At 37.5% G+C, this 13,467-nt stretch overlaps 1 protein-coding gene across 1 annotated transcript in view; it reads right to left on the bottom strand.

The window, feature by feature from the left end:
- Positions 1–10,925, bottom strand: part of LOC127004916 (uncharacterized) — a 36,293-nt gene extending 25,368 nt beyond the window's left edge. Inside the window, exon 1 of the mRNA XM_050873152.1 lies at positions 10,612–10,925. The gene's annotated coding sequence lies outside the window, so the exon portion shown is untranslated. The remainder of the gene's footprint in view (positions 1–10,611) is intronic.
- Positions 10,926–13,467: the final 2,542 nt, after the last annotated feature.

A 13,467-nucleotide genomic window follows, 5' to 3' on the forward strand; every position in this document is an offset into this window, starting at 1 on the left:
GGCTTTCATAACATATTAAACAACAACAACAACAACAACAACATTATCATCATCATCATCATCATATTCATATCTTCTCTTCCTTTCTTTCCTCCACTCAATATTCTTCTCTCCATTTCTCTCTCCTCTCTCTCTCTCTCTCCCTCCCTCTCTATCTCTCTCAAGGAGGCATATGACGGAAGAAGGGTAAGAGGGAGAGGTAAGGGAGAGGGAAGTGAGGGAGATTAAGAGCAGGAGAGGGAGAGAAGAGAGAGGAGGAAGGGAGGGAAGGGAGAGAAGGGGAAGAAGGGGAGGGAAGATAAAGAGTGAGAGAGGGGAGATAAATTGAGACAGACTGAGTTAATAAAGAGGAGGAGGAGGAGGAGGAGGAGGAAGAAGAGGAGGAGGAGGAGGAGGAGGAGGAAGAAGAGGAGGAGGAGGAGGAGGAGGAGGAGGAGGAGAAGCAACAGAGAGGATATTAAGAAGGAAGAGAGAGAGACCTTCCACAAATCCCCCTCCCTTCCCTTCCCTTTTCTTCTCTTACTTTCCCTTTCCCTTCCTTTTCCTTTCCCTTCCCTTCTCCTCCCCTCCTTCCCTCTCCTCCCTCCTAATCCCTTCCTCCCTCCCTCACCCTTCTTCGCCGCCTTCGTCAGCAGAGAGAGAGAGAGAGAGAGAGAGAGAGAGAGAGAGATAGTCTTTCTCCCAAGGTGGTGCTGGCCAGTGGTTGATAGGAGGCTTATCAGCAACCCAACTTGATTTTATGGCCTTATTAACATCTCCTGCCCTTCCCTTCTCTTCACTTCACTTCCCTTCCATTCCCTTCCCTTCCCTTCCCTTCCCTTCCTTTCCCTTCCCTTCCCTTCGGTTTTGCTTTCCTTCCTTTCCCTTCCCTTCACTTTCCTTTCTTTCCCTTCACTTCACTTCACTTTCCTTCGGTTTCGCTTCCCTTCCCTTCCCTTCCTTTCCTTTCCCTTCGCTTTCCTTCCCTTCCCTTCCCTTCCCTTCCCTTCCTTTCCTTTCCCTTCGTTTTCCTTCCCTTCCCTTCCCTTCCTTTCCCTCCCCTTCCTTAGCCTTCCTTTCCCTTCCCTTCCCTTCCCTTCGTCTTCCTCCTTCAATTCGTTTTCCCTTCCTCCTCCTCTTTTATCATATTTCCCCTCTTCCTCCTCCTCCTCCTCCTCCTCCTCTGCCTCCTCCTCCTCTTCACCTTGTTTACCTCACCTCACCTGTCATCTCCCCTCCCTCTCACCTGTTCCCTTCATTGCCTTCCCTTTCTTCCCCTCCTCCTCCTATTTTCGTCTTTCATATCTTCCTCATTTATACCATTTTTCATCTTTAAACTTTATTCTTTACCCTTCCTCTTTTCCCTGGTAGTTTTCTATTTTCTCTGTGTCATTTGTTAGTTAATATCAATGTGAAATACGTCAGTCTTGTGCACCAGCGTCAGGTTATGATAAAGGAGTAAAGATTTATAAGGAAGTGGAAGAGATGAAGAAGCACAATACCGAGCCTTCAATACTCAAGGAAGACTTTAACGCCAAAACCGGTACCAAAGATGTTTTATGAAAGAGTAGTCGGTCTTTTTTGGGACATGTTCAAGAGACGATTGTGGCATTTAGTGGGGAGCTATAGGCTTAGAATCCGGAACTCACATACCACGAAGTAATGAAGGAGCACAATACCGAACCTTCAATAATCAAGGAAGACTGTAACGCCAAAACCGGGACCAGAAATGTTTTATGAAAGAGTAGTCGGTCTTTTTTGGGACATGTTCAAGAGACGATTGTGGTATTTAGTGGGGAGCTATAGGCTTAGACTCCGAAACTCACTCACCACGAAGTAACGAAGGAGCACAATACCGAACCTTCAATAATCAAGGAAGACTTTAACGCCTCCCAAAATTGACCTCTCTTTTTGGACGCTCCTTTGACCTCTGTTCGGGATCAGTGAATAGCGGTTTTTTTTTTTATATATATTTTTCTTTACGCCCTTGAACTGTCTCCTTAGCTGTAAAACAACAAAAAAACAAAAAACGGGACCAGAAATATTTTAGGAAAGAGTGGTTGGTCTTTTTTGGGACATGTTCAAGAGACGATTGTGGAGATTAGTGGGGAGCTACAGGTTTGGATTCCGGAACTCAATTTACTAAGAACGAAGAAAACGGGAAATTGACTCGGAAAGGCCCTAAAGGTGTCGTTCTTTTAATGGAAAGCGTGATAGGTTGAAGGATGGAACTCTCTGTTGAAGGATGTAGCTCTCTGTTGAAGGATGTAGCTCTCTGTTGAAGGATGTAACTCTCTGTTGAAGGATGTAGCTCTCTGTTGAAGGATGTAACTCTCTGTTGAAGGATGTAACTCTCTGTTGAAGGATGTAACTCTCTGTTGAAGGATGTAGCTCTCTGTTGAAGGATGTAACTCTCTGTTGAAGGATGTAACTCTCTTTATTTTTGTCTTGTGGGAGCGGTGAGTAGCGGGCTTTTTATTTTTATTCTCCTACACTCTTTTTTGTTGCCCTTGAGCCGCCGCCTTTGTTGTAAAAAAAAAAAAAAAGATGCTGAAGGTTGAAGGATGTAACTCTCTGTTGTAACTCTCTGTTGTAACTCTGTTGGACACTCTTTATTTTTGTCTTGTGGGAGCGGTGAGTAGCGGGCCTTTTTTTTTCCCTGCACTCTTTTCTGTTGCCCTTGAACCGTCTCCTTCGTTGTAAAAAAAAACAAAAAAACACTCCCTTTCATCTTCTACCTCTTTCTTCCTCCCTCTACCTTCTCCTCTACTTCTCTCTTATCCTCTTTCCAGCATCTCCCTCCCTCCTCCTCCTCCTCCTCTACCTCTTCTCTTTCACCTCCATCTCTCTTTCCTCTCCTCTCTGTTGGCCACTCTGTATTTTTGTCTGTTGTGGGAGCGGTGAGTAACAAGCTTTAATTTTTTCCTACACTCTCTTTGTTGCCCTTGAGCCGTCTCCTTCGTTGTATAAAAATAAAAAACCTAAAGATCCTGAAGGTTAAAGGATGTAACTCTCTGTTAGCCACTCTGTATTTTTGTCTGTTGTGGGAGCGGTGAGTAACAAGGTTTAATTTTTTCCTACACTCTCTTTGTTGCCCTTGAGCCGTCTCCTTCGTTGTAAAAAAATAAAAATAAATAAAGATCCTGAAGGTTAAAGGATGTAACTCTCTGTTGGTCACTCTGTATTTTTGTCTGTTGTGGGAGCGGTGAGTAACAAGCTTTAATTTTTTCCTACACTCTCTTTGTTGCCCTTGAGCCGTCTCCTTCGTTGTAAAAAAAAAATAACTAAAGATCCCGAAGGTTAAAGGATGTAACTCTGCCACTCTGTATTTTTGTCTGTTGTGGGAGCGGTGAGTAACAGGCTTTAATTTTTTCCTACACTCTCTTTGTTGCCCTTGAGCCGTCTCCTTCGTTGTAAAAAAAAAATAACTAAAGATCCAGAAGGTTAAAGGATGTAACTCTGCCACTCTGTATTTTTGTCTGTTGTGGGAGCGGTGAGTAACAGGCTTTAATTTTTTCCTACACTCTCTTTGTTGCCCTTGAGCCGTCTCCTTCGTTGTAAAAAAAAAAATAAAGATCCTGAAGGTTAAAGGATGTAACTCTGCCACTCTGTATTTTTGTCTGTTGTGGGAACGGTGAGTATCAGGCTTTAATTTTTTCCTACACTCTCTTTGTTGCCCTTGTGCCGTCTCCTTCGTTGTAAAAAAAAAAACCTAAAGATCCTGAAGGTTAAAGGATGTAACTCTCTGTTGGCCACTCTGTATTTTTGTCTGTTGTGGGAACGGTGAGTAACAGGCTTTAATTTTTTCCTACACTCTCTTTGTTGCCCTTGAGCCGTCTCCTTTGTTGTAAAAAAAACAAAAAACCTAAAGATCCTGAAGGTTAAAGGATGTAACTCTCTGTTGGCCACTCTGTATTTTTGTCTGTTGTGGGAGCGGTGAGTAACAGGCTTTAATTTTTTCCTACACTCTCTTTGTTGCCCTTGAGCCGTCTCCTTTGTTGTAAAAAAAAAAAAAAATAATAAATAAAGATACTGAAGATGTTTATTTTTTTTATTTTACAACAAAGGAGACAGCTCAAGGGCACACACAAAAAGGAAACAGCATTAAAAAAAAGCCCGCTACTCGCTGCTCCTAAAAAGAATCCAAGGAGGTGGCCGAAAAGAGATTAATAAGAGAGAGGGAAAATTAGTAAATAAAAACACAATTATCTGGCTATTAAAAGGCTGAGGAATTGCTTTGAGAAATTCTAAATAAATCATCAAATATTCCAGATGAAGTTGAAGGATATCTATCTGTCTATCTATCTATCTACCTAAATCTGTGTGTGCGTGTGAATGTATGTGCGTGTGTGCGTGCGTCTTCCTCACCTGCGCGCGTCAAGGTGAGCAACAGGTGGGTAATAAACACCTGTTGAGCCCGGCCAGTGACGTCATCAACTCCTCTCAGGTGATCGATATTGGCTTCTCTCCTCTTCCTCTTCCTCCTCCTCCTCATCTCTCCTCCTCCTCCTCCTCCCTCCATATCCTCTCCCTTTCATCTCTTCATATACCTCTTTCTTCCTCCCTCTACCTCCTTCTCTACCTCCCTCCTCCTCCTCCTCCTCTGCCTCTTCCCTCTTCCCTCCATCTCCCTTCTCTTTCATCTCCTATTCTCTCCTCCCGCACCCTTTTTCTTCTCCTTTCATCTCCTTTTTCATCCTCCCCTCTCTCCTCTCTTCTTTTTTTTCTCTCCATGTCCTCTCTCAGCCCTTCCTTTCCTCTCCTCTTCCTCCTCTTTCATAATTTTTTTCTTCTTTCCACCTTCTTCATCTCCTTTCTTTCTTTTCTCTCCCTTCTCTCCTCCTCAAGTATTTCTTCTTTGCCTCTCCTGTTACGTCCCTTTTCTTCTTCTTCTTCTTCTTCTTCTTTTTTTTCCTCCCTTTCCATCATTCGTCTTCTACTCCTTTATTATTCCCCCTTCTTTCTTCTCCCTTTCTCTCCTTCTCCCTCACTTCTTACCTCCCTTTATTCCTCCTCCTCGTCCTCCTCCTCCTCTTGATCCTCCTCCTCTTGATCCTCCTATTATTTATCTACCCTACCTGCTTTTTCCTCCCTCCCTCTCTCCCTCCTCCTCTCCCTTTTACCTCCTTCCCTCCCTCCCTTCCCTCCCTTCCCTCCACATCTCATTCCTCCATTCTTCCTCTGTCGGCTTATATATCTCTTTTTTTTTTTTTTTTTTCCTGACGTGGGTAATCTCAGTGTGTGTGTGTGTGTGTGTGTGTGTGTGTGTGTGTGTGTGTGTGTGTGTGTGTGTGTGTGTGTGTGTGTGTGTGTGTGTGTGTGTGTGTGTGTGTGTGTGTGTGTGTGTGTGTGTGTGTGTGTGTGTGTGTGTGTGGTTACGTGTGGCTCTTTTTTTTCTCTTCTTTTTTTTCTTTTCTTATTTTTAATTCTTTTTTTTTTCATTTATTATTAGCTCTTTTATTTTCTTTACGTATAGGTTTAATATTTTTGTTTTATTTGTTATTTGATTTTTCTTGTTCAATGTTTTTTTTTTTTTTTGAGGATTGGTAAACTATTTTTCTTTTCTTCTTTTTTTTTCGTTTTTTTCAATGTTATTTTTTGGTATTTTCTGTGAAGTGGGACGCTCTTTTTTTCTTTATATTTTCGTTTTTTGTTTTGTTATCCTTTTCAAGTTCTTTGTTTTCTCTATTTCCTTTCTTTCTATTTTATTTGTTTCCTTGTCTCGAAGTTTTGTGTGGAATTCTAATCATCTTTCCTTTTTTTCTTCTTTATTTCCTGCGTCGTTTTCTTATCTGATAAAAAATTCTTCTTGTCCTGTCAAACTTTTCCTTTATCAGTTCGTGGGTTTGGTTTGCTATCTCTTGAAGTACTTCGTGAAACTCTTATCTTCTCTCCTTTTTCTTCTTTATTTCCTGTGTTGTATTCTTTTATTTTTCTCTTAAGAGTGTCGAGCTTTTCAACTTTTCTCCATTTTACTTGTTCAGCTTGTTGCCTCTTTGAACTTGTCTGTGGAATTTAATCTTCTAAGCTTCTTTCCCTTTTCTCAATTTCCTGTATTATTTGTTTTTATTTTTCCTTAGAGTGTCGAGCTTTTCAACTTTTCTCCAGTTTACTTGTTCAGCTTGTTGCCTCTTTGAACTTGTCTGTGGAATTTAATCTTCTAATCTTCTTTCCCTTTTCTCAATTTCCTGTATTATTTGTTTTTATTTTTCCTTAGTGTCGAGCTTTTTCATTTTCATCAGTCAGTTGCTCGGGTTCGTCATTTCCTGTCATCGGCGCGTCCAGGAAAAGAAAAAGAAAGAAAGAAAGAAAGAAAACACCTCAGTGATTCCTGCCTCGACCTCAAGACTCCTCGTTGTCTCCTGGCTCTCTTGTTACGTGTGTGTGTGTGTGTGTGTGTGTGTGTGTGTGTGTGTGTGTGTGTCGAAAGGGTGATTGTGTTCCATTCTGACAAAACAATTCCAGCCTCGTCGATAACTTTTCCTGTTTCTCTCGAATTTGTCCCTTTTACCCTCCTCCCCCTCCTCCTCCTCCTCCTCCTCCTCCTCCTCCTTCAAGCCTGGCAAGAAGAAAAGTTGACTGTGACCAATATCCATTATTTATTATCTATTATTATTATTATTATTATTATTATTATTATTATTGTTGTTGTTGTAGTTGTTGTTATCGAAGTGGAGATGGTGGTGGTGGAGGGGAGAGAATGGAGGCAGGAGCTGGAAGGAGGAAAGAGGAGGTAAAGGAGGAGGAAGAGGAGGAGAGAGGAGAGGAGGAGGTAGAGGGAGGAGGGAAGAGGTAGAGTAGTAGTTGTAGAAGCAGGAGGAGTAGGAAGAGGAGGAGGAGGAAGGAGGGAAGGAGAATTGGAAGGGAGGAGGGAAGGAGGAGGAAGGGCAGCTGAATGGGAAAGATGAATGGGAACAGGAAGGGAAGGAGGAAGGTAAGACAGGCAAGTTAGCGTTGTAATAATTCCGATAAAACACGAAATAAATAAAAAAAGATAATCCCAGAAAAGAGAAAGGTACGATAAGATACTGAAGGAACACGAACTTAAATAAAATGAGGATCCCGGAAAAAGATACCAATGAAACACAAACTTAAATAAAATGAGGATCCCGGAAAAAGATACCAATGAAACACGAACTTAAATAAAATGAGGATCCCGGAAAAAGATACCAATGAAACACGAACTTAAATAAAATGAGGATCCCGGAAAAGATACCAATGAAACACGAACTTAAATAAAATGAGAATCCCAGAAAAAAGATACCGATGAAACACGAACTTAAATAAAATGAGGATCCCAGAAAAAGATACCAATGAAACACCAACTTAAATAAAATGAGGATCCCAGAAAAAGATACCAATGAAACACCAACTTAAATAAAATGAGGATCCCGGAAAAAGAAACCAATGAAACAGGAACTTAAATAAAATGAGGATCCCAGAAAAAGATAGCAATGAAACACAAACTTAAATAAAATGAGGATCCCGGAAAAAGATACCAATGAAACACGAACTTAAATAAAATGAGGATCCCAGAAAAAGATACCAATGAAACACGAACTTAAATAAAATGAGGATCCCGGAAAAAGATACCAATGAAACACGAACTTAAATAAAATGAGGATCCCGGAAAAAGATACCAATGAAACACGAACTTAAATAAAATGAGGATCCCAGAAAAGATACCAATGAAACACGAACTTAAATAAAATGAGGATCCCGGAAAAAGATACCAATGAAACACAAACTTAAATAAAATGAGGATCCCGGAAAAAGACACCAATGAAACACAAACTTAAATAAAATGAGAATCCCAGAAAAAGATACCAATGAAACACAAACTTAAATAAAATGAGGATCCCGAAAAAGATACCAATGAAACACAAACTTAAATAAAATGAGGATCCCGGAAAAAGATACCAATGAAACACAAACTTAAATAAAATGAGGATCCCGGAAAAAGATACCAATGAAACACAAACTTAAATAAAATGAGGATCCCAGAAAAAGATACCAATGAAACACAAACTTAAATAAAATGAGGATCCCGGAAAAAGATACCAATGAAACACGAACTTAAATAAAATGAGGATCCCGGAAAAAGATACCAATGAAACACAAACTTAAATAAAATGAGGATCCCGGAAAAAGATACCAATGAAACACAAACTTAAATAAAATGAGGATCCCGGAAAAAGATACCAATGAAACACGAACTTAAATAAAATGAGGATCCCAGAAAAAGATACCAATGAAACACAAACTTAAATAAAATGAGGATCCCGGAAAAAGATACCAATGAAACACAAACTTAAATAAAATGAGGATCCCGGAAAAAGATACCAATGAAACAGGAACTTAAATAAAATGAGGATCCCAGAAAAAGATACCAATGAAACACAAACTTAAATAAAATGAGGATCCCGGAAAAAGATACCAATGAAACACAAACTTAAATAAAATGAGGATCCCGGAAAAAGATACCAATGAAACAGGAACTTAAATAAAATGAGGATCCCAGAAAAAGATACCAATGAAACACGAACTTAAATAAAATGAGGATCCCAGAAAAAGATACCAATGAAACACAAACTTAAATAAAATGAGGATCCCGGAAAAAGATACCAATGAAACAGGAACTTAAATAAAATGAGGATCCCAGAAAAAGATACCAATGAAACACAAACTTAAATAAAATGAGGATCCCAGAAAAAGATACCAATGAAACACGAACTTAAATAAAATGAGGATCCCGGAAAAAGATACCAATGAAACACGAACTTAAATAAAATGAGGATCCCAGAAAAAGATACCAATGAAACACGAACTTAAATAAAATGAGGATCCCAGAAAAAGATACCAATGAAACACGAACTTAAATAAAATGAGGATCCCGGAAAAAGATACCAATGAAACACGAACTTAAATAAAATGAGGATCTCGGAAAAAGATACCAATGAAACACAAACTTAAATAAAATGAGGATCCCGGAAAAAGATACCAAAGAAACACAAACTTAAATAAAATGAGGATCCCAGAAAAAGATACCAATGAAACACAAACTTAAATAAAATGAGGATCCCGAAAAAGATACCAATGAAACACGAACTTAAATAAAATGAGGATCCCAGAAAAAGATAGCAATGAAACACAAACTTAAATAAAATGAGGATCCTTTTCAAAGATACCAATGAAACACAAACTTAAATAAAATGAGGATCCCGGAAAAAGATACCAATGAAACACAAACTTAAATAAAATGAGGATCCCGGAAAAGATACCAATGAAACACGAACTTAAATAAAATGAGGATCCCAGAAAAAGATACCAATGAAACACAAACTTAAATAAAATGAGGATCCCAGAAAAAGATACCAATGAAACACAAACTTAAATAAAATGAGGATCCCGGAAAAAGATACCAATGAAACACGAACTTAAATAAAATGAGGATCCCGGAAAAAGATACCAATGAAACACAAACTTAAATAAAATGAGGATCCCAGAAAAAGATACCAATGAAACACAAACTTAAATAAAATGAGGATCCCAGAAAAAGATACCAATGAAACACAAACTTAAATAAAATGAGGATCCCGGAAAAAGATACCAATGAAACACAAACTTAAATAAAATGAGGATCCCGGAAAAGATACCAATGAAACACGAACTTAAATAAAATGAGGATCCCGGAAAAAGATACCAATGAAACACGAACTTAAATAAAATGAGGATCCCGGAAAAGATACCAATGAAACACGAACTTAAATAAAATGAGGATCCCGGAAAAGATACCAATGAAACACGAACTTAAATAAAATGAGGATCCCGGAAAAGATACCAATGAAACACGAACTTAAATAAAATGAGGATCCCAGAAAAAGATACCAATGAAACACAAACTTAAATAAAATGAGGATCCCGGAAAAGATACCAATGAAACAAGAACTTAAATAAAATGAGGGTCCCAGAAAAAAGATACCAATGAAACACAAACTTAAATAAAATGAGGATCCCGGAAAAGATACCGATGAAACAGGAACTTAAATAAAATGAGGATCCCGGAAAAGATAGCAATGAAACACCAACTAAAATAAAAATGATATAGAGTCGATTTTAAAACATTATCCCACACACACGGAGGCTCGGAGCGAAGTTATAATGACCATCAGACCTTTACGTGTTATTCCTCGAACTGATGGTCTTTTTTTTTCTCTCTCTCTTTTATCGAGCTTTAGAACTTTGACCGAAAAAAAGGAAAAAAAAGGAAAAAAAAAAGTTGGAAATAGAAGGAAACGGAAAATAAGAAAGATGAAGATTAAAGAAGAAAAAAGAAACTTGGGAATGTAAGAAAAAAAGAGATGGAAATAAAACAAAAGCAGAAATAAAGATGGAAATAAAAGAAAAGAAAGAGAATGGAAAAAAAGAAAATAAAGAAAAAAAGATGCAAAAAACGTAACTTTCTATACAATCCAATAATAATAATGATGATAATGATAATAATAATGATAATGAGAATATGAAAAATGATGAGACTTTTAACTACGTGAACTATAAATACACACACACACACGCACACACACACACACACACACACACACACACACACACACACACACACTTAAACTTCACCTCGTTCTTTCTCTTCACCTTCTTCTTCTTCTTCTTCCCTTCTTCTTCTTCTTCTTCCTCTTGGCTAGTTGAAACTCCTCGCCTTCCTAAGTTGCAGTAAAACCAATAGCACCAGTAGTAGTAGTAGTAATAGTAGTAGTAGTAGTAGTAGTAGTAGTAGTAGTAGTTCGCTTCCCTTAGCAGTAGTAATAGGTATCTGGCAACAAGGTTTTCCGCTCCCTCGCTTACATAATCAACGGAACAGAATTGGGTTTGCGTAACTTGAGTGCCAATTAGTCGAGGGTTCAGCGCCCGTCCGCGAGCCTCGACTTAACGCTGTGAACTCCCGGTTATGACTGAGGGCGCCCGTGACCCCGCCGTCCTTATATACCTACACAGAGGGGGGGGGGGCGCCACAAGAGGGAGGGGAAGCGGCTGCCAAATACCGCCTGATTAATGGTTCATAAAGTCGGTGTTTCGCATTTTTGGTTATTGAGATTGAAGAGTCTTGGGGATTAGGGTTGAAATATGGGAAAGGAAAGAGGTATTGCGTTTTATGGGGAAGGGATGCAGTGGGGAAGGAAGGAACGAGTGGAAATGAGTAAAAATACGAAGGAATAAAAGTTTGTTAAGAGGAAATGAATAAGATGAGAGAGGGAGAGAAAAAAAAGGAGAAAGGAAAAGGGGAAAGGAAAGAGATATTGGAGTTGACGGTGAAGGGATGCAGTGAGGGAGGAAGGAATGGTGGAAATAATAAGAATAAAAGTTAGTAATGGGAAAATAATAGAATGAGAAAGGGGGAAAGGAAAAATGATAAAGAAAAGGAAGAAAGGGAAGACATATTGGAGTTTATATTGAAGGGATGCAGTGAGGGAAGAAAGAATGACTGGAAATAAGAAGAAAAAAAGTTAGAAATGGGAAAATAATAGAATCTGAAAGGGGGAAAGGAAAAAGGATAAAGAAAAGGAAGAAAGGGAAGACATATTGGAGTTTATATTGAAGGGATGCAGTGAGGGAAGAAAGAATGATTGGAAATAAGAAGAAAAAAGTTAGTAATGGGAAAATAATAGAATGAGAAAGGGGGAAAGGGAAAAGGAGAAAGGAAAAGGAAGAAAGGGAAGACATATTGGAGTTTATATTGAAGGGATGCAGTGAGGGAAGAAAGAATGATTGGAAATAAGAAGAAAAAAAGTTAGTAATGGGAAAATAATAGAATGAGAAAAGGGGGAAAGGGAAAAGGAGAAAGGAAAAGAGGAAAGGAAAGAGATATTGGAGTTGATAGTGAAGAGGTGCAGTGAGGGAGGAAGGAATGAGCGGAAATACGAGGAAATAAAAGTTAGTTAATCGCTTGAAAGGAAGAAATAGTTTAATATAGGAAAGGAAAGAAATAGAATGAGAGTGTTGAAATATGGAAAGGGAAAGAGATATTGCGTTTTATGGGGAAGGGATGCAGTGAAGGAAGAAGAAATGAGTGGAAATACGAGGATATAAAAGTTAGTTAATCGCTTGAAAAGGAAAAAAAATACTATGAAAATAAAAGTAATGATTGAAAGAAGAAAATTAGAAGTGAGTAATTAAGTAAATAATTGAATGAGAGTGAAGGTAATGAATCAGATTGAAGAACTTAGGAATTAGTTATTAGTTTGAGGAAAAGAAAGTCGATACGATGCGATGATTAAAAAATAAGAAGAAAAGATTTGTATGATGTTTTAAGGAGAGGAATAGAAAGAGAGTAAGAGAAAATATTAAAGAATGAAGAAAAACAGAAATAAGTCTAATTTAAGAGTAAGGAATCGGAAAATAAATGCGATACGATACAATGATTGAAAAATAATAAGAAAAGATTTAGTTGATGTTTGAAGGAAACGAACAGCAAGAAAGTTAGAGAAAATATTAAAGAAAGAAGAAAAAGAGAAATAAGTCTAATTTAAAAGTAAGGAATCGGAAAATAAATGCGATACGATACAATGGTTGAAAAATAATAAGAAAAGATTTAGTTGATGTTTGAAGGAAACGAACAGAAAGAAAGTTAGAGAAAATATTAAAGAAAGAAGAAAAACAGAAAAAAAAGTTTGATTTGAAAGGAAGGAATAGGAAAATGAAAATCAGTTAAATGTTTGTAATAAGGAAAACAAACAATGAAGGTGAAAATAATGATGATAATGGTGAAAATAATAATGATGATGATGATGATAATGATGAATATTGTATAGGCCTACTCTTTTTGTTGCCCTTGAGCCGTGTCCTTTGATGTAAAAAAAAAATCAATTAACAGTTCAAAGGAGAAGATCACAAGAAAGATAAAAAAACAGGAACACATTAAAGAAAGATAAAAAAAACAGGAACACATTAAAGAAAGATAAAAAAACAGGAACACATTAAAGAAAGATAAAAAAACAGGAACACATTAAAGAAAGATAAAAAAACAGGAACACATTAAAGAAAGATAAAAAAAACAGGAACACATTAAAGAAAGATAAAAAAACAGGAACACATTAAAGAAAGATAAAAAAAACAGGAACACATTAAAGAAAGATAAAAAAACAGGAACACATTAAAGAAAGATAAAAAAACAGGAACACATTAAAGAAAGATAAAAAAAACAGGAACACATTAAAGAAAGATAAAAAAACAGGAACACATTAAAGAAAGATAAAAAAACAGGAACACATTAAAGAAAGATAAAAAAAACAGGAACACATTAAAGAAAGATAAAAAAAACAGGAACACATTAAAGAAAGATAAAAAAACAGGAACACATTAAAGAAAGATAAAAAAAAACAGGAACACATTAAAGAAAGATAAAAAAAAGAAAAAAAACAGGAACGCATTATTAATTTGAAAAGAACAAAGACGATGAAAGAGAAATTAATTATT

The sequence above is a fragment of the Eriocheir sinensis genome, chromosome 29 (assembly GCF_024679095.1).
Source record: "Eriocheir sinensis breed Jianghai 21 chromosome 29, ASM2467909v1, whole genome shotgun sequence".
Lineage (NCBI taxonomy): Eukaryota > Metazoa > Arthropoda > Malacostraca > Decapoda > Varunidae > Eriocheir > Eriocheir sinensis.